The sequence below is a fragment of the Procambarus clarkii genome, unplaced genomic scaffold, assembly GCF_040958095.1.
Source record: "Procambarus clarkii isolate CNS0578487 unplaced genomic scaffold, FALCON_Pclarkii_2.0 HiC_scaffold_125, whole genome shotgun sequence".
Classification (NCBI taxonomy): domain Eukaryota; kingdom Metazoa; phylum Arthropoda; class Malacostraca; order Decapoda; family Cambaridae; genus Procambarus; species Procambarus clarkii.
This window is the reverse complement of record NW_027189158.1, coordinates 1,595,108-1,617,607: the sequence shown is the minus strand read 5'-3', so window position 1 is coordinate 1,617,607 and position 22,500 is coordinate 1,595,108. Positions and strand designations below refer to the sequence as shown.

The window sequence follows — 22,500 nt, the reverse complement described above, 5'->3', positions numbered from 1 at the left end:
AGTAGATTTGGCTTCACATTACACATATTAATCATCTTTCAAATTCAGTTCAGTTTTTTTTTCAATATCACAGCTTTGTTGTCCCCCTGCCAGTATCTAGTTCAAGACCTCTTATTATCAATGTTATTAATACTACTATCATCAACCATGTATTGGATGTCTCAGACATTCAGTTAACAACTTAGTAAGTGTTTAATGAACGTGAGAATCACTTCATGTGCGCTCATTTTAGTTTAGTTTAAAGTTTTCCATCTTAAATTAATACTACTATCACCAACTATGTATTGGATAGCTCAGGCATTCAGTTAACAACTCAGTAAGTGAAAATCACTTCCAATGAGCTCTTTTTAGTTTAGGGTAAGGTTTTTCCATGGTAAAATACTATTATCACCAACCATGTATTGGGTGACTCAGGCATTCAGTTTACAACTCAGTAACTGTTTACTGAACATAGATATCCCTTGATGTGACCTCATTTTTAGTTTAAAGTTTCTCCATCGTAAAATAAAATTTTACTATAGTTTACAACTCAGTAAGTGTTTACTGAACGTGGAAATCGTTACATGTGAGGTCATTTAGTTTAGTTTAAAGTTTCCCAATCTTAAAATATTACTACCATCATCATCATCAACCGTGTATTGGCTGGCTTAGACATTCAGTTTACAACTCAGTAAGTGTTTACGGACCGTGGGAATCACTTCGTGCCCTCATTTCTGTTTAATTTAAAGTTTTTCCATCTTAAATTAAATACTACTATCATCAACCCAGTATTGGGCTCTCCGGCATTCAGTTAACCACTCGGTAAGTGTTTACTGAACGTCGAAATCATTTCCTGTGTGCTCATTTTTAGTTGAACCCGTCTCCACTCCAAACTGGACCTGCAGTTTGTCCACTTTGTCTGGTTTGGAATTGAGACGTTTCTGTGGATTTTCCGCATAAAATGATTAGTGTTTTGTGATCGTCAATTGTAAATATATATATATATATATATATATATATATATATATATATATATATATATATATATATATATATATATATGTCGTACCTAGTAGCCAGAACGCACTTCTCAGCCTACTATGCAAGGCCTAATTTGCCTAATAAGCCAAGTTTTCATGAATTATTTGTTTTTCGACTACCTAACCTACCTAACCTGACCTAACCTAACTTTTTCTGCTACCTAACCGAACCTAACCTATAAAGATAGGTTAGGTTAGGTTAGGTAGGGATGGTTAGGTTCGGTCATATATCTACGTTAATTTTAACTCTAATAAAAAAAAATTGACCTCATACATAATGAAATGGGTAGCTTTATCATTTCATAAGAAAAAAATTAGAGAAAATATATTAATTCAGGAAAACTTGGCTTATTAGGCAAATCGGGCCTTGCATAGTAGGCTGAGAAGTGCGTTCTGGCTATTAGGTACGACATATATATATATATATATATATATATATATATATATATATATATGTATATATATATATATATATATATATATATATATATATACATATGTTGTACCTATTAGCCAGAACGTCGTACTCGGCCTACTATGCAAGGCACGACTTGCCTAATAAGTCAAGTTTTCATGAATTAATGTTTTTTCGACTACCTAACTTACCTAACCTAACCTAACCTAACTTTTTCGGCTACTTAACCTAACCTAACCTATAAAGATAGGTTAGGTTAGGTAGGGTTGGTTAGGTTCGGTCATATATCTACGTTAATTTTAGCTCCAATAAAAAGAAATTGACCTCAAACATAATGAAATGGGTAGCTTTATCATTTCATAAGAAAAAAAATAGAGAAAATATATTAATTCAGGAAAACTTGGCTTATTAGGGAAATCGGGCCTTGCATAGTAGGCTGAGAAGTGCGTTCTGGCTACTAGGTATGACATATATATATACATATATATATATATATATATATATATATATATATATATATATATATATATATATATATATATATATATATTTAGTGAAGCTCCTAGGAATAGATCTAAAAATTGCATATATTCTCCCCTTCCCATCTCTGGGGAAATGTAAAGTGGGGAACTGATGACAGGCAGGTGCATGGGAGGGGAGTGAGGGGAGTGTGGGACATATGACCACACCTTAATGTGTGAGGCATCAAAGACCACATACCAGTACAGTTCTCCTACATTGCGGTATGTGGGCTGCCTCATGGCCTATGTGTTGCTGCTGCTATGTGGCAGAGTGAGCTGTGACAGGAGTGAGTATGGTGCGTCGTATTGCTGTCATTCCCAGCAGATGCGTCTCACTCTTCAAGAGGAGAACGGTTCAAAACACGGGCTCCTGCATTCATCCATGTGCCATGTGGTGACACTTCTCAGGTCTATGTGGTGGTAAGTGGTCCTGGTCCGACACTTCTCAGGTCTATGTGGTGGTAAGTGGTCCTGGTCCGACACTTCTCAGGTCTATGTGGTGGTAAGTGGTCCTGGTCCGACACTTCTCAGGTCTATGTGGTGGTAAGTGGTCCTGGTTCGACACTTCTCAGGTCTATGTGGTGGTAAGTGGTCCTGGTCCGACACTTCTCAGGTCTATTTGGTGGTAAGTGGTCCTGGTCCGACACTTCTCAGGTCTATGTGGTGGTAAGTGGTCCTGGTCCGACACTTCTCAGGTCTATGTGGTGGTAAGTGGTCCTGGTCCGACACTTCTCAGGTCTATGTGGGGGTAAGTGGTCCTGGTCCGACACTTCTCAGGTCTATGTGGGGGTAAGTGGTCCTGGTCCGTACCACTGTAGAAGGTAAGGGAGTGGAGGGAGAGGTGCCCCACCCACCTCATACCACAGATGAGTGTAATGGTGAAGCTCCTAGGGATAGATCTAAAAATTGCATATATTCTTTCATTCAGTAGTGTGAAAACACAACCTTCTGGCTATGGTGTGTGGTATGTCAAAACTCTCTCAAGAGGTTAGCCAACACCTCCAAAGCAGACTACCAGACCCACGGACTGAGGTGTGTCTGTGTGTGTGTGTGTGTGTGTGTGTGTGTGTGTGTGTGTGTGTGTGTGTGTGTGTGTGTGTGTGTGTGTGTGTGTGTGTGTACTCACAAAGTTGTGTTTGCGGGGGTTGAGATCTGGCTCTTTGGTCCCGCCTCTCAACCGTCAATCAACAGGTGTACAGATTCCTGAACCTATTGGGCTCTATCATATCTACACTTGAAACTGTGTATGGAGTCAGCCTCCACACATCACTTCCTAATGCATTCCATTTGTCAACCACTCTGACACTAAAAAAGTTCTTTCTAATATCCCTGTGGCTCATTTGGGCACTCAGTTTCCACCTGTGTCCCCTAGTGCGTGTTCCCCTTGTGTTAAATAGACTGTCTTTATCTACCCTACCAATTCCCTTCAGAATCTTGATTGTGGTGATCATGTCCCCCCTAACTCTTCTGTCTTCCAGCGAAGTGAGGTTTAATTCCCGTAGTCTCTCCTCGTAGCTCATACCTCTCAGCTCGGGTACTAGTCTGGTGGCAAACCTTTGAACCTTTTCTAGTTTAACTTATCCTTGACTAGATATGGACTCCATGCTGGGGCTGCATATTCCAGGATTGGCCTGACATATTTGGTATAAAAAGTTCTGAATGATTCTTTACACAAGTTTCTGAATGCCGTTCGTATGTTGGCCAGTCTGGCATATGCCGCTGATGTTATCCGCTTGATATGTGCTGCAGGAGACAGGTCTGGCGTGATATCAACCCCAAAGTCTATTTCCTTCTCTGACTTCTGAAGAATTTCCTCTCCCAGATGATACCTTGTATCTGGCCTCCTGCTCCCTACACCTATCTTCATTACATTACATTTGGTTGGGTTAAACTCTAACAACCATATGTTCGACCATTCCTTCAGCTTGTCTAGGTCTTATTGAAGCCTCAAACAGTCGTCTTCTGTTTTAATCCTTCTCATAATTTTAGCATCGTCCGCAAACATTGAGAGAAATGAATCGATACCCTCCGGGAGATCATTTACATATATCAGAAACAAGATAGGACCGAGTACAGAGCCCTGTGGGACTCCACTGGTGACTTCACGCCAATCGGAGGTCTCACCCCTCACCGTAACTCTTTGCTTCCTATTGCTTAGATACTCCCTTATCCACTGGAGCACCTTACCAGCTAAACCTGCCTGTCTCTCCAGCTTATGTACCAGCTTCTTATGCGGTACTGTGTCAAAGGCTTTCCGACAATCCAAGAAAATGCAGTCCGCCCAGCCCTCTCTTTCTTGCTTAATCTTTGTCACCTGATCGTAGAATTCTATCAAGCCTGTAAGGCAAGATTTACCCTCCCTGAACCCATGTTGGCGATTTGTCACGAAGTCCCTTCTCTCCAGATGTGTTACTAGGTTTTTTCTCACAATCTTCTCCATCACCTTGCATGGTATACAAGTTAAGGACACTGGCCTGTAGTTCAGTGCCTCTTGCATGTCACCCTTTTTGTATATTGGTACTACATTAGCAGTCTTCCATATTTCTGGTAGGTCTCCCGTTTCCAGTGACCTACTATACACTATGGAGAGTGGCCAGCAAAGTGTTCCTGCACACTCTTACAATACCCATGGTGAGATTCCGTCCGGCCCATCAGATTTTCTCACATCCAGCTCCAATAGGTGCTTCGTGACCTCATCTCTTGTAATTTCGAACCTTTCCAAGGTCACCTGGTTTGCTGCCACCTCTCCTAGCGCCGTGACTTCTCCCTGTTCTATTGTAAAGACCTCCTGGAACCTTTTGTTGAGTTCTTCACACACCTTGTGTTTACTAGTTGTGTTTACTAGTTGTGTTTTTGCGGGGGTTGAGCTCTGCTCTTTCGGCCCGCCTCTCAACTGTCAATCAACTGTTTACTAACTACTATTTTTTTTTTTTTTTTTTTTTTTCCACACCACACACACACACACACACACCAGGAAGCAGCCTGTGACAGCTGACTAACTCCCAGGTACCTATTTACTGCTAGGTAACAGGGGCACTTAGGATGAAAGAAACTTTGCCCATTTGTTTCTGCCTCGTGCGGGAATCGAACCCGCGCCACAGAATTACGAGTCCTGCGCGCTATCCACCAGGCTACGAGGCCCCTTGTGTGTGTGTGTGTGTGTGTGTGTGTGTGTGTGTGTGTGTGTGTGTGTGTGTGTGTGTGTGTGTACTCACAAAGTTGTGTTTGCGGGGGTTGAGATCTGGCTCTTTGGTCCCGCCTCTCAACCGTCAATCAACAGGTGTACAGATTCCTGAACCTATTGGGCTCTATCATATCTACACTTGAAACTGTGTATGGAGTCAGCCTCCACACATCACTTCCTAATGCATTCCATTTGTCAACCACTCTGACACTAAAAAAGTTCTTTCTAATATCCCTGTGGCTCATTTGGGCACTCAGTTTCCACCTGTGTCCCCTAATGCGTGTTCCCCTTGTGTTAAATAGACTGTCTTTATCTACCCTATCAATTCCCTTCAGAATCTTGATTGTGGTGATCATGTCCCCCCTAACTCTTCTGTCTTCCAGCGAAGTGAGGTTTAATTCCCGTAGTCTCTCCTCGTAGCTCATACCTCTCAGCTCGGGTACTAGTCTGGTGGCAAAACTTTGAACCTTTTCTAGTTTAGTCTTATCCTTGACCAGATATGGACTCCATGCTGGGGCTGCATATTCCAGGATTGGCCTGACATATTTGGTATACAAAGTTCTGAATGATTCTTTACACAAGTTTCTGAATGCCGTTCGTATGTTGGCCAGTCTGGCATATGCCGCTGATGTTATCCGCTTGATATGTGCTGCAGGAGACAAGTCTGGCGTGATATCAACCCCAAAGTCTATTTCCTTCTCTGACTTCTGAAGAATTTCCTCTCCCAGATGATACCTTGTATCTGGCCTCCTGCTCCCTACACCTATCTTCATTACATTACATTTGGTTGGGTTAAACTCTAACAACCATATGTTCGACCATTCCTTCAGCTTGTCTAGGTCTTATTGAAGCCTCAAACAGTCGTCTTCTGTTTTAATCCTTCTCATAATTTTAGCATCGTCCGCAAACATTGAGAGAAATGAATCGATACCCTCCGGGAGATCATTTACATATATCAGAAACAAGATAGGACCGAGTACAGAGCCCTGTGGGACTCCACTGGTGACTTCACGCCAATCGGAGGTCTCACCCCTCACCGTAACTCTTTGCTTCCTATTGCTTAGATACTCCCTTATCCACTGGAGCACCTTACCAGCTAAACCTGCCTGTCTCTCCAGCTTATGTACCAGCTTCTTATATGCGGTACTGTGTCAAAGGCTTTCCGACAATCCAAGAAAATGCAGTCCGCCCAGCCCTCTCTTTCTTGCTTAATCTGTGTCACCTGATCGTAGAATTCTATCAAGCCTGTAAGGCAAGATTTACCCTCCCTGAACCCATGTTGGCGATTTGTCACGAAGTCCCTTCTCTCCAGATGTGTTACCAGGTTTTTTCTCACGATCTTCTCCATCACCTTGCATGGTATACAAGTCAAGGACACTGGCCTGTTGTTCAGTGCCTCTTGCCTGTCGCTCTTTTTGTATATTGGGACCACATTCGCCGTCTTCCATATTTCTGGTAGGTCTCCCGTCTCCAGTGACTTACTATACACTATGGAGAGTGGCAAGCAAAGTGCCTCTGCACACTCCTTCAGTATCCATGGTCAGATCCCATCTGGACCAACAGCCTTTCTAACATCCAGATCCAGCAGGTGTCTCTTGACCTCCTCTCTCGTAATTTCGAACTTTTCCAAGGCCAACTGGTTTACCTCCCTTTCTCCTAGCACACTGACCTCACCTTGTTCTATTGTGAAGACCTCCTGGAACCTCTTGTTCAGTTCTTCACACACCTCTCTGTCATTCTCAGTATACCTGTCCTCGCCTGTTCGAAGTTTCAATACCTGTTCTTTCACTGGTGTTTTCCTTCTGATGTGACTGTGGAGTAGCTTTGGTTCGGTCTTGGCTTTGTTTGCTATATCATTTTCATGATATAGCAATATCAGGTGATATTGCTATATCAGGTGTGTGTGTGTGTGTGTGTGTGTGTGTGTGTGTGTGTGTGTGTGTGTGTGTGTGTGTGTGTGTGTGTGTGTGTGTGTGTGTGTGTGTGTGTCTGTGTGTGTGTGTTTGTGTATGTGTGTGTGTGTGTGTGTGTGTGTGTGTGTGTGTGTGTGTGTGTGTGTGTGTGTGTGTGTGTGTGTGTGTGTGTGTGTGTGTGTGTGTGTTTGTGTGTGTGTGTGTGTGCTCACCTAGTTGTACTCACCTAGTTGTGCTTGCGGGGGTTGAGCTCTGGCTCTTTGGTCCCGCCTCTCAACCGTCAATCAACTGGTGTACAGGTTCCTGAGCCTATTGGGCTCTATGATATCTACACTTGAAACTGTGTATGGAGTCAGCCTCCACCACATTACTTCCTAATGCATTCCATTTGTCAACCACTCTGACACTAAAAAAGTTCTTTCTATTATCTTTGTGGCTCATTTGGGCACTCAGTTTACACCTGTGTCCCCTAGTGCGTGTTCCCCTTGGGTTAAATAGCCTGTCTTTATCAACCCTGTCGGTTCCCTTGAGAATCTTGAATGTGGTGATCATGTCCCCCCTAACTCTTCTGTCTTCCAACGAAGTGAGGTTTAATTTCCGTAGTCTTTCCTCGTAGCTCATACCTCTCAGCTCGGGTACTAGTCTGGTGGCAAACCTTTGAACCTTTTCCTGTTTAGTCTTATGCTTGACTAGATATGGACTCCATGCTGGAGCCGCATACTCCGGGATTGGTCTGACATATGTGGTATATAATGTTCTGAAAGATTCCTTACACAAGTTTCTAAAGGCCGTTCTTATGTTAGCCAACCTGGCATATGCTGCTGCTGTTATCCTCTTGATATGAGTTTCAGGGGACAGGTAAGGCGTGATATCAACCCCCAGGTCTTTCTCTCTCTCTGACTCTTGAAGTATCTCATTTCCCAAATGATACCTTGTATTTGGTCTCCTGCTTCCTACCCCTATCTTCATTACATTACATTTGCTTGGGTTAAACTCTAACAGCCATTTGTTCGACCATTCCTGCAGCTTATCTAGGTCTTCTTGAAGCCTCAAGCTGTCCTCCTCTGTCTTAATCCTTCTCATAATTTTGGCGTCGTCAGCAAACATTGAGAGGAATGAGTCTGTACCCTCTGGGAGATCATTTACGTATATCAGAAACAGGATAGATCCAAGCACCGAGCCCCTGTGGGACTCCACTGGTGACTTTACACCATTCTGAGGTCTCACCCCTCACTGTAACTCTCTGCTTCCTATTGTTTAGGTACTCTCTTATCCACTGGAGCGCCCTACCAGTTACTCCTGCCTGTTTCTATAGCTTATGCATCAACCTTTTATGGGGTACTGTGTCAAAGGCTTTCCGACAGTCCAAAAAAATGCAGTCCGCCATCCTTCTCTTTCTTGCTTAATCTTTGTCATCTGATCGTAGAATTCTATCAAGCCTGTAAGGCAAGATTTACCCTCCCTGAACCCATGTTGATGGGTTGTCACGAAGTCTCTTCTCTCCAGATGTGTTACTAGGTTTTTTCTCACAATCTTCTCCATCACCGTGCATGGTATACAAGTTAAGGACACTGGCCTGTAGTTCAGTGCCTCTTGCATGTCACCCTTTTTGTATATTGGTACTACATTAGCAGTCTTCCATATTTCTGGTAGGTCTCCCGTTTCCAGTGACCTACTATACACTATGGAGAGTGGCCAGCAAAGTGTTCCTGCACACTCTTACAATACCCATGGTGAGATTCCGTCCGGCCCATCAGATTTTCTCACATCCAGCTCCAATAGGTGCTTCGTGACCTCATCTCTTGTAATTTCGAACCTTTCCAAGGTCACCTGGTTTGCTGCCACCTCTCCTAGCGCCGTGACTTCTCCCTGTTCTATTGTAAAGACCTCCTGGAACCTTTTGTTGAGTTCTTCACACACCTTGTGTTTACTAGTTGTGTTTACTAGTTGTGTTTTTGCGGGGGTTGAGCTCTGCTCTTTCGGCCCGCCTCTCAACTGTCAATCAACTGTTTACTAACTACAATTTTTTTTTTTTTTTTTTTTCCACACCACACACACACACACACACACACACACCAGGAAGCAGCCTGTGACAGCTGACTAACTCCCAGGTACCTATTTACTGCTAGGTAACAGGGGCACTTAGGATGAAAGAAACTTTGCCCATTTGTTTCTGCCTCGTGCGGGAATCGAACCCGCGCCACAGAATTACGAGTCCTGCGCGCTATCCACCAGGCTACGAGGCCCCTTGTGTGTGTGTGTGTGTGTGTGTGTGTGTGTGTGTGTGTGTGTGTGTGTGTGTGTGTGTGTGTGTGTGTGTGTGTGTGAGTGTGTGTGTGTGTGTGTTTACTAGTTGTGTTTTTACGGGGGTTGAGCTTTGCTCTTTCAGCCTGCCTCTCAACTGTCAATCAACTGTTTACTAACTACTTTTTTTTTTCACACCACACACACACCCCAGGAAGCAGCCCGTGACAGCTGACTAACTCCCAGGTACCTATTTACTGCTAGGTAACAGGGGCACTTAGGGTGAAAGAAACTTTGCCCATTTGTTTCTGCCTCGTGCGGGAATCGAACCCGCGCCACAAAATTACGAGTCCTGCGTGCTATTCACCAGGCTACGAGGCCCCTATGTGTGTGTGTGTGTGTGAGTGTGTGCGTGTGTGTGTGTGTGTGTGTGTGTGTGTGTGTGTGTGTGTGTGTGTGTGTGTGTGTGTGTGTGTGTGTGTGTGTGTGTGTGTGTGTGTGTGTGTGTGTGAGTGATGAGTGTGTGTGTGTGTGTGTGAAATTGTCAGGTGATAGATGCATGACACCTGTCGAGGGGGAGCTGAGGGGAAGTGGGGTGGGAGGGGGGGACATATGACCCCAGCAGCTACTGCAGGCTACTGATCAGTTAACCGCGAAACGTTGGATAGTACACAGAGGGTGTGAACAGCTCCCAGACTCTCCTGCACCCTTTGAAAAAAACAATTAAGGATAATGGACCACATCCCCCCTGGTGCAGCTCCCAACACGACCCCGTCTGACTCCTAGAAAAATAATGACTCCACTGTCAAAACACAAAAACCACAAACAGCTGTTCCCTCATTTTCTCCCTTTCTCTCTTTCTCCCCTTCCCATCTTAAGTGCCTTGCTCTCCTACCCTCTCGGGTCGAGGGGAAGCCCCCCCCTTCCTCACTCCTCAACATATCCGGGGCTATGTAGGCACCCCCCTCCATCCTCTACATAGCCTACATACTCGCATCTATTGATCAATCTATATATATATTTATGCACACAGGATTAACTCTACAGCAAACACCAATACATATTCATCTACTCTTCTTCTCTTCACCATTCCTCTTCTCCTCTTCTCCTCTTCTCCTCCTATTCCTTACTCTCCCCACTTGCCCCACATACAACCACATAGTCTCCTACCCCCACCCCAACATAACCCGCGGTCAAAGGCCCCCGCGTAACCAGACACCGGACGCCGACGGCTCATGCCAAAACATCCGGGAACTCCTCCCACAACACTATGTGGCTACCTACCTGACCCCCACCTGAGCAGGGGAGCTTAATGAGCTCACCTGCTCAGGTGCTGCGCATGGTCGTAGGCGTACTTTACACTACTCCACCCATGTTATCAAACTATTAAAGATAACAGTTTATCTATATCTACCCTGTCAATTCCTCTGAGAATTTTGTAGGTAGTGATCATATCTCCCCTTACTCTTCTGTCTTCCAGTGTCGGGAGGCGCATTTCCCGCAGCCTGTCCTCGTAACTCATGCCTCTGCTGTGGAAGAGGTCAGGTACCCACAATAGAAACTGAATCCCCAAAGCAGAAGATCTTCTTCCTGAAGGTGTACCTACTGATTTCTTTCATCTACCGGTACCATCTCCGGATCCGAGCCTTGCAGCACCTGCCAATGACTCCATGGAGGACAGCGATGGTAACGTTAACATGGAGGGTCGCACTACTCGCTCGGGACGCCCAGTGCACCGACCTGCCTGACTTCTGGACTCTCTGGTACCTCGTTGTCTTGAGAGAGGGGAAAAGGGGGGGAGGGAATACTGTGACTTGAGTACCCCCTTCAACATGGCAGAGTTGAGAGAAAACGGCAGAGGAGCAGAGAGCAGAGGAGAAGCAACCGACCAGCGGGAGATCAACAAGCAGAGATCCATGAGACCAGACGCTCTCTCACACCTTCCTTGGGTTTGTTCAGTTGAAGAATATATTTGTATGTGGATCAGAGACTTGTGTTTACTTAACTCTTGGCTGGTGGTTATTAGGGCACTAAATTTATATACGAAAGTAAGGACGAGTTTCGTGCGGTCGTACTCTCAGTACGACTCAGTTCTACTCTCATTCTTGATGTGTTTGAGATGCATTATATTGACAAAATTTAACACCTATATGCTAATGGGCTGTTATTGGAGATTAAGAAAAATGCTACCTACAGTAACCCAGCAGTGAACGCAGTGTTACCTGCCCGAACACAAATAAAGCTGCGAAAATAGGATATTGTAGTTTTGGAAGAGCTGTAAGTTACGCTCATCAATCATTTTCGTTTTGAAAACATGTTAAACATGATGTTTATAATTTAAATGTCCCAGCAAACATTTTCTCGTTTTTCTAAACGTTTTAAAAATTACATTTTATTGTTTTTACCCATGTTTTAAGGTACGTGTTATTTGCGTTTTTTGAGAATTTGTAAACATGACTATAAAACGTGTAGGTCATAATGTTTTAATAAAACTTTTTTTAATGTTATAATATCACGTTTTAGAAGAAAGATTTATCTGACGTTTATACTAATGCTTAATTATTGGAATTATTAGGTATATTTATTTTTATTGAATTTAAAGATAAAGAAATAGACAGGGAGAAAAGGAGAGAAATAGAGATAGAGACAGACAGAAAGTGAAGAGTGAAGAGAAAAACAAAGGGAGGGAGAATGAAGAAGACAGGAAAGAAACAAAGAGAGAGAGAGAGAGAGAGAGAGAGAGAGAGAGAGAGAGAGAGAGAGAGAGAGAGAGAGAGAGAGAGAGAGAGAGAGAGAGAGAGAGAGAGAGAGAGAGAGAGAGAGACAGAGAGACAGAGAGACAGAGAGACAGAGAGAGAGAGAGAGAGAGAGAGAGAGAGAGAGAGAGAGAGAGAGAGAGAGAGAGAGAGAGAGAGAGAGAGAGAGAGAGAGAGACAGAGAGACAGAGAGAGAGAGAGAGAGAGAGAGAGAGAGAGAGAGAGAGAGAGAGAGAGATCACCAATGGAGTGGAGACATCCAAGCAGGCCTGTGGCGAGGGAAACACTAACTCTCTCCGTCTCCCTCTAGGCATCTGTTGACCACAAGTCAGTATCATACTACTCCCAACACCCAGTGCCTTCTCCACGCACACACCACACACACTGCTGGTCTCATGCTTACCTATGAGTACTTTCCACACACACACACACACACACCTCGGGGCCTCGTAGCCTGGTGGATAGTGCGCAGGACTCGTAATTCTGTGGCGCGGGTTCGATTCCTGCACGAGGCAGAAACAAATGGGCAAAGTTTCTTTCACCCTAAGTGCCCCTGTTACCTAGCAGTAAATAGGTACCTGGGAGTTAGTCAGCTGTCACGGGCTGCTTCCTGGGGTGTGTGTGTGTGTGTGGTGTGGAAAAAAAAAAAAAGTAGTTAGTAAACAGTTGATTGACAGTTGAGAGGCGGGCCGAAAGAGTAAAGCTCAACCCCCGCAAAAACACAACTAGTAAACACAACTAGTAAACACACACACACACAAACACACACATTCACACAACACAGGAATCATTCAGAATCTTGTACACCACATATGTAAGACCAATCCTGGAGTATGCGGCCCCAGCATGGAGCCCGTACCTTGTCAAGCACAAGACGAAGCTGGAAAAAGTCCAAAGGTATGCCACTAGACTAGTCCCAGAACTAAGAGGCATGAGTTACATGCCTCTTAGGCACGCAACAGGGACACAGGAAACAGCCAGAGTGACCAAACGAAGGAAATGTTAACCCAAGTTCTGGAGGAGTTCAGGAGGGAGATGCATGAAATGAGGATTACAATTAACAACATGCAAAGTGAGCTGACATCAGCAAGGGAGGAGATCAAATCCCTCACAGAGAAAAATAAAGAGACCAAGCATCAGATTATCCTCCAAAGGGAAGGTGGGAATGTTACATTGGAAGGAAATGCCTCTGTACCTGAAACATTTGCGGACATACTGAAAAAGAGCTCAGAAGCAATGGCCACAGTGAGGGAGGTAGCCATGCAAGCTGCTACCTCATAGGAGGCAGCAAGGTGCACCACTCAGCTGCTGGAGAGAAAAAGACCAGTGGTAGTTGTAGGCATAAAAGAACAGGAAGGATCCAACAGGCAAGAATGGAATAGCAAGGATGGAGAGGCAGTACATGGGCTACTGAAGGGGTTACAGATGGAAGGGGCTGAACAAAACATTGAGAAGGTTTTCAGGTTGGGCTAGCACAACAAGGACAGAAACCGACTTGTAAAGGTGATGTTTACAAACGAAACCACGAAGGAGGATATTCTCAAAAGGAAGAGTCGTCTGCAGCATGTGGAGGGATACAAAAAAGTATTCCTGCAGAGGGACAGGACGAAGGAGGAGAGAGCCAGGGAAGCAGAGGCAAGGAGGAAGCGCAGGGAGAGAGGAGCAAACCAGGAAATCACAGCCCCAACACAACATTCCTAGAGACAAGAGGGGGAACCCACGACCAGCATCCCAGCAACACCAGAGGGGAGGGCAACACCACCATCCCCCTCTGCATAGAAACCCTCCCTTCCCCTCACCCTACCTGCCCCCACCCAACCCTCCCTCCCCCCACCCCATTCTGACCCTGTCACCCCTTCCCCATTCCCGTCATGTCCCCCCTCCCACCTTTTCCCCCTCCTGCCTTTCCCCCCCCCCTCCCCCTTCATCCCATACCCTCCCTATTCCTCTTCCCCCCTCACCCCGTATCCTCCATGTCCCCCTTATCTCCTTAACCCACACCCTACCTGTCCCCCCTTCCCTAAAACTCCCAGCCCCCACCCCCAAAATCCTCTGAGACCCTGCAAACCACCTCACAGATCTTCTCACCCATGGAACAGCTTCCCACACCAGCAGAATGCTCGCCAAGAAAGGGACAAGAAAATGAACAGAAGAAAGTGAGCTTCAAGGCAATGTACACCAACATAGATGGGAATACAAATAAAGTAAGTGAACTCGGAGAATGGGCACTAGGAGAAAACCCAGACATAATAGCACTCACAGAAACAGAGCTAACGAAAACTATAACAAACGCAGTATTTCCACAGGGCTACTATGTAGTGAGGAAAGAGAGAGAAGGGAGAAGAGGAGGTGGTGTAGCTTTGCTACTAAGAGAAGGTTGGAGTTTCGAAGAGATGGTAATTCAGAACTGTGAAGGTTTCAGTGACTACATATCAGGCACCATAGCAACTGGAGGACAGAAAATTATAGTAGTAATCATATATAACCCCCCACCGAATGACAGAAGACCCAGACAGGAATATGATAGAAACAACTTGCCCACCATCAATATAATAGAGAGAGCAGCTTCTGTGGCTAGCAGGAACGGATCCAGGCTACTAATCAAGGGAGACTTCAACCATGGGAAGATAGATTGGGGGAACAGAGACCCACATAGAGGCCCAGACACATGGAGAGCTAAGCTGCTGGATGTGGCAACAAGAAACTTTCTAAGTCAACACGTCAAGGGACCGACAAGAATGAGAGGAGGGGATGAACCAGCCTTGCTTGATCTGATATTTACCCTAAATGAGTCGGATATAAGGGAAGTTAAGTTGGAAGCCCCCTTAGGAATGAGTGATCATAGTGTATTGAGCTTTGAGTACCTGGTTGAGCTAGGAATTATCACCCCAAAAAAGAACTGGGAAACAAAGGGCTGGCGTACCGAAAGGGAAACTATGAGGAGATGAATAAATTCCTATGGGATATATATTGGGACACAGAACTCGGAACCATGTCCGTACAAGACATGATGGACTATGTCACCCAAAAATGTCAGGAGGCTGTAAGCAGGTTTGTCCCAGCCCGACAGGAAAAAACAGAGAAGCAAAGGAAGAATCCGTGGTTTAATAGGATATGTATGAAAGCAAAGGAGCTGAACAAAAGGGCATGAAGGAACTTCCGTAATAACAGAACACCAGAAAGTAGAGAGAGATACCAGAGAACCAGAAACGAGTATGTCGGTGTGAGAAGAGCAGCTGAGAAAAGGTATGAAAATGATTTAGCTAATAAAGCCAAGACCGAACCAAAGCTACTACACAGTCACATCAGGAGGAAGACAACAGTGAAGGAACAGGTGATGAAACTTAGGGTGGGCGAGGACAGGTACACAGAGAATGACAAAGAGGTGTGTGAAGAACTCAATAAAAGGTTCCAGGAGGTCTTTACAATAGAACAGGGAGATGTCACGGCGCTAGAAGAGGTGGCAGCAAACCAGGTGACCTTGGATAGGTTCGAAATTACAAGAGATGAGGTCAAGAAGCACCTATTGGAGCTGGATATGAGAAAAGCTGTTGGGCCGGATGGAATCTCGCCATGGGTATTGAAAGAGTGTGCAGGAGCACTTTGCTTACCACTCTCCATAGTGTATAGTAGGTCACTGGAAACGGGAGACCTACCAGAAATATGGAAGACTGCTAATGTAGTACCAATATACAAAAAGGGTGACAGACAAGAGGCACTGAACTACAGGCCAGTGTCCTTAACTTCTATACCATGCAAGGTGATGGAGAAGATTGTGAGAAAAAACCTAGTAACACATCTGGAGAGAAGAGACTTCGTGACAACCCATCAACATGGGTTCAGGGAGGGTAAATCTTGCCTTACAGGCTTGATAGAATTCTACTATCAGGTGACAAAGATTAAACAAGAAAGAGAAGGGTGGGCGGACTGCATTTTTTTGGACTGTCGGAAAGCCTTTGACACAGTACCCCATAAAAGGTTGATGTATAAGCTGGAGAAACAGGCAGGAATAACTGGTAGGGCACTCCAGTGGATAAGGGAGTACCTAAACAATAGGAAGCAGAGAGTTACAGTGAGGGTTGAGACCTCAAACTGGCGTGAAGTCACCAGTGGAGTCCCACAGGGCTCTGTACTTGGATCTATCCTGTTTCTGATATACGTAAGTGATCTCCCAGAGGATAGACTCATTCCTCTCAATGTTTGCTGACGACGCCAAAATTATGAGAAGGATTAAAACAGAGGAGGACAGCTTGAGGCTTCAAGAAGACCTGGATAAGCTGCAGGAATGGTCGAACAAATGGCTGTTAGAGTTTAACCCACGCAAATGTAATGTAATGAAGATAGGGGGTAGGAAGCAGGAGACCAGATACAAGGTACCATTTGGGAGATGAAATACTTCAAGAGTCAGAGAGAGAGAGAGAGACCTGGGGGTTGATATCACGCCAGACCTGTCCCTTGATGCTCATATCAAGAGGATAACAGCAGCAGCATATGCCAGGTTGGCTAACATAAGAACGGCCTTTAGAAACTTGTGTAAGGAATCTTTCAGAACATTATATACCACATATGTCAGACCAATCCTGGAGTATGCGGCTCCAGCATGGAGTCCATATCTAGTCAAGCATAAGACTCAAATGGAAAAGGTCAAAGGTTTGCCACCAGACTAGTACCCGAGCTGAGAGATATGAGCTACGAGGAGAGACTACGGGAATTAAACCTCACTTCGTTGGAAGACAGAAGAGTTAGGGGGGACATGATCACCACATTCAAGATTCTCAAGGTAATCGACAGGGTTGATAAAGACAGGCTGTTTAACACAAGGGGCACACGCACTAGGGGACACAGGTGGAAACTGAGTGCCCAAATGAGCCACAGAGATATTAGAAAGAACTTTTTTAGTGTCAGAGTGGTTGACAAATGGAATGCATTAGGAAGTGATGTGGTGGAGGCTGACTCCATACACAGTTTCAAGTGTAGATATGATAGAGCCCAATAGGCTCTGGAACCTGTACACCTGTTGATTGACAGTTGAGAGGCGGGACCAAAGAGCCAGAGCTCAACCCCAACAAGCATAACTAGGTGAGTACAACTAGGTGAGTACACACACACACACACACACACACACACACACACACACACACACACACACACACACACACACACACACACACACCAAACACACACACACACACACACACACACACACACACACACACACACACACACACATCTTGTCCTATCTTGTTTCTGATATATGTAAATGATCTCCCGGAGGGTATCGATTCATTTCTCTCAATGTTTGCGGACGATGCTAAAATTATGAGAAGGATTAAAACAGAAGAGGACTGTTTGAGGCTTCAAGAAGACCTAGACAAGCTGAAGGAATGGTCGAACAAATGGTTGTTAGAGTTTAACCCAACCAAATGTAATGTAATGAAGATAGGTGTAGGGAGCAGGAGGCCAGATACAAGGTATCATCTGGGAGAGGAAATTCTTCAGGAGTCAGAGAAGGAAAAAGACTTGGGGGTTGATATCACGCCAGACCTGTCTCCTGCAGCACATATCAAGCGGATAACATCAGCGGCATATGCCAGGCTAGCCAACATACGAACGGCATTCAGAAACTTGTGTAAAGAATCATTCAGAACTTTGTATACCACATATGTCAGGCCAATCCTGGAGTATGCAGCCCCAGCATGGAGTCCATATCTAGTCAAGGATAAGACTAAACTGGAAAAGGTTCAAAGGTTTGCCACCAGACTAGTACCCGAGCTGAGAGGTATGAGCTACGAGGAGAGACTACGGGAATTAAACCTCACTTCGCTGGAAGACAGAAGAGTTAGGGGGGACATGATCACCACATTCAAGATTCTGAAGGGGATTGATAGGGTAGATAAAGACAGTCTATTTAACACAAGGGGCACACGTACTAGGGGACACTGGTGGAAACTGAGTGCCCAAATGAGCCACAGAGATATTAGAAAGAACTTTTTTAGTGTCAGAGTGGTTGACAAATGGAATGCATTAGGAAGTGATGTGGTGGAGGCTGACTCCATACACAGTTTCAAGTGTAGATATGACAGAGCCCGATAGGCTCAGGAATCTGTACACCTGTTGATTGACGGTTGAGAGGCGGGACCAAAGAGCCAGAGCTCAACCCCCGCAAACACAACTAGGTGAGTACAACTAGGTGAGTACACACACACACACACACACACACACACACACACACACACACACACACACACACACACACACACACGTCAAGCGGGATGGTAAGACAACAGAATGAAGCTGGAGGAGAGAGACTGGACGAGTCATTCATGGAGATGATTGCTAAGGCATGGAAGGAAGTCAGTGGGGAATTGAAGGACCTGAGGGAAACTATATGTAAGCTGCAGATAGAACTAAGTGCAGCACAAGAGGAGATAAAAAGCCTAAAAACAGGCCCTCATCAGACTCTGGCCCAGGGGACCAACCCCCAGGTGCCAGGAGATGTAGCAATGGCAGGGACCCCCTACAATTGGCCCAACCTTTGCTGAAATGCTCAAGAGCCCAGGAGCAATGTCCACAGTCAAGGAAGTTGTAATGAAAGCAGTAACCTCACAGGAGGCAGCTAGATGCACAAGCCAGCTAATGGAAAGGAAAAGAGCTGTAGTAGTGGTAGGTGTCAAGGAACAAGAGGGCTCCACAAGGGAGGAAACGAGGACTAAAGACAAAGCTGCAGTGGCAGGGAGGAGGAGATTAAAGGAGATAGGAATGGAAGGGGCTGAACGAGACATAGAACAGTTTTTCCGGATTGGCTAGTACAACAGAGACAAAAAGAGATTGATCAAGGTAGTATTCAAGAGCGAGGACATCAAAGAGGACATCCTAGTAAGGAAGAGCAAACTGAGGCATGCAACGAACTACAAAGAGGTATATGTTCAGAGGGACATGACCAGAGACGAGATAGTAAGGGCAGCAGATGCAAGGAAAAGGCGCAAGGAGAGGGAAGAGAGCCAGGGAACCTCAGCCTCCAACCCAGCAATCCCAGCGGGGAGTGGGGAACCCCAATCCAGCAACCCAGGAGCCCCAGGGGGGAATGCAACACCCCTAACCACCCAATAGGGCCCTCCCTACCCCCCAGCACAAACCCTTCCTTGCCCCTGCATAATGCCCATCATGAAACCCAAATCCTCCCCCTCCTCTTACCCCAAGTAGCCCCTGCTTTCCCAGCCCCTGGTCTTCTCCCTGGGGCTGGGAAAGCTCCAAGCAGGCCTGAGCAAAACCAAAGCCCTCTATCCCCCACTCCACCTCCCTCCAAACCCCTGTCAACTACACCGCAGGAGGGCGTGCCCTCTCCCCAAGCAATCCCTGCTCCCTCACCCCCAGGACTTCTTCCTGCCCCAAGCAGGCCTGAGGAAGACTTAAGCCCTCCACCCCCCACTCCACCTCCCCCTGAACCCCTGGCAACTACCTCACTGGAGGATGAGCCTACCCAAGTAGCAATGACCATAGAACAACCTCCTACACTTGTAGGGAGGGTGGGTGAAATTGGATAGAGGAAAGTGAGCTTCAAGGTAATGTACTCAAACATTGATGGGATTACCAATAAAGCAAGTGAACTGACAGAAAGGGTGTAAGAAGAAAACCCTGATGTAATAGGACTAACGGAAACAAAATTGTCAGGAGTCATAACAGATGCTGTGTTTCCAAAGGACTACTATATAGTAAGGAAAGAGAGGGAAGGGAGAGGAGGTGGAGGAGTGGCCCTGCTGATAAGGAAGGACTGGAGTTTTGATGAGATGGAAATTCCGGGCTGTGACGGATTCAGAGATTACATAACAGGAACTATAACAATGGGTGGACCTAAGATAATAGTGGCAGTCATTTACAACCCTCCCCTAAATGACAGAAGACCTAGACAGGAGTTTGATAGGAACAACATGGCAACCATTAATATAATAGAGAGAGCAGCTTCAGGTGCCTGCAGGAATGGCTCAAGACTCTTAATCATGGGTGATTTCAACCATGGAAAGATAGACTGGGAGAATGGGGACCCACATGGTGGTGCAGATACATGGCGAGCTAAACTCTTGGAAGTGGCAACAAGGAATTTTCTGAGCCAGCATGTCAAGGAACCCACAAGAATGAGAGGCAATGATGAACCAGCTAGACTCGACTTGATATTCACCCTGAATGAGTCAGAAATAAGGGAAGTCAAAGTTGAAGCCCCCATAGGAATGAGTGACCACAGTGTACTGACCTTTGAGTACTTGGTGGAGGTAGGGATAACCTATCCAAGGATGGGAGTGGAGGGGAAAAGACTGAATTACCGAAGAGGAAAATATGACGAGATGAGGAACTTCCTCAGGGGAATACCATGGGAAACAGAACTTAGAGACAAGAATGTGCAGGTCATGATGGATTTTGTCACCCAAAAGTGCCAGGAAGCTGCAGACAGGTTTATCCCCGTCCAAAAGGAGAAAAACGAAAAACAACAGAAAAACCCATGGTTCAACCAGGAATGTAAGGTAGCGAAACAACTGAGTAAAAGAACATGGAGAAACTACAGAAATAACAGAACACCAGAGAGCAGGGAGAGATACCAGAGGGCCAGAAATGAGTACTTCAGAGTGAGGGAGGGAAGCAGAGAGACAGTTTGAAAATGACATCGCGAGTAAAGCCAAGACCCAACCAAAGCTGCTCCACAGCCATATCAGGAGGAAAACAGCAGTGAAGGAACAAGTGATGAAGCTGCGGAAAGGGGAGAACAGATACACAGAGAATGACAAGGAGGTGTGTGAAGAACTCAACAAGAGATTCCAGGTCTTCACAATAGAACAACGAGAAGCCCCTGTACTAAATGAGGAGGCGGCAAACCAAGCAACCTTGGAGGAATTTGACCTCACCAGTGATGAGGTCAAAAGGTGTCTGCTGGAGCTGGATATGACAAAGGCTGTTGGGCCTGATAGAATCTCACCATGGATACTAAAGGAAGGTGCAGAAGCACTAAGTGTGCCACTCTCTATGGTGTATAACAGGTCACTGGAAACAGGAGACTTACCAGAAAGTTGGAAGACAGCTAACGTGGTCCCAATATACAAAAAGGGTGACAGGCAAGAGGCACTGAATTACAGGCCAGTTTCCTTAACTTGAATACCATGCAAGGTGCTGGAGAAGATCGTGAGGAAAAGGCTCGTAGAGCATCTGGAGGGAAATAACTTTGTAACACACCACCAACATGGGTTCAGAGATGGTAAATCGTGCCTCACAGGTTTAATAGAATTTTATGACCAGGCAACGAAAATTAGGCAGGAAAGAGAAGGGTGGGCCGACTGCATTTTCCTGGACTGCCAAAAAGCCTTTGACACAGTACCCCATAAAAGGCTGTTAAAAAAGTTGGAGCAACAGGCAGGAGTAAAAGGGAAGGTGCTCCAGTGGATAAGGGAGTACTTAAGCAACAGGGAACAGCGAGTAACGGTGAGGGGGGAGACATCAGAGTGGCGAGATGTCACCAGCGGAGTCCCACAGGGCTCAGTACTTGAACCCCTCCTGTTTCTAATATATGTGAACGATCTTCCAGAGGGTATAGACTCATTCCTCTCGATGTTTGCTGATTATGCAAAAATTATGAGAAGAATCAAGACGGATGAAGATAGACAGAGACTACAGGATGACCTGGATAAACTGGAGGAATGGTCTAGAAAATGGCTGCTAAAGTTCAACTCGGGAAAGTGTAAGGTGATGAAATTAGGCGAAGGGAGCAGGAGGCTGAACACAAGGTATCATCTCCTCTCTCACACCTCTCTTTCCCGCCTAATTTTCGTTGCCTGGTCATAGAATTCTACTAAACCTGTGAGGCACGATTTACCATCTCTGAACCAATGTTGGTGGTGCGTTACAAAGTTGTTTCCCTCTAGATATTCTACGAGACTTTTCCTCACGATCTTCTCCATCACCTTGCATAGTATATAAGTTAGGGAAACTGGCCTGTAGCCAGGTCTATATTGGGACTACGTTAGCTGTCTTCCAACTTTCTGGTAGGTTTCCTGTTTCCAGTGACCTGTTATACACCATAGAGAGTGGCACACTTAGTGCTTCTGCACCTTTTTTTTAGTATCCATGACGAGATTCTGTCAGGCCCAACAGCCTTTGTCACATCCAGCTCAAGCAGACACCTTTTGACTTCACCACTGGTGAGGTCAAATTCCTCCAAAGTGTGCATGTGTGTGTGGGGGGGGAATTTGTTAGTAGTTAGTTACAGTTGATTAATTGACAGTTGAGAGGTGGGCCGAAAGAGCAGAGACCCCCGCAAGAACTACTAGGTAAATACATCTAGGTGAATGCCCATACACACACACACACACACACACACACACACACACACACACACACACACACACACACACACACACACACACACACACACACACACACACACACACACACACACACACACACAC

The 22,500-nt window shown here is 45.5% G+C and overlaps 1 protein-coding gene across 1 annotated transcript in view; it reads right to left on the bottom strand.

Moving 5' to 3' along the window:
• The window catches only part of LOC138360873 (uncharacterized), a 269,650-nt gene that overhangs the window by 221,268 nt on the left and 25,882 nt on the right, over positions 1–22,500 (bottom strand). The window lies entirely within an intron of this gene.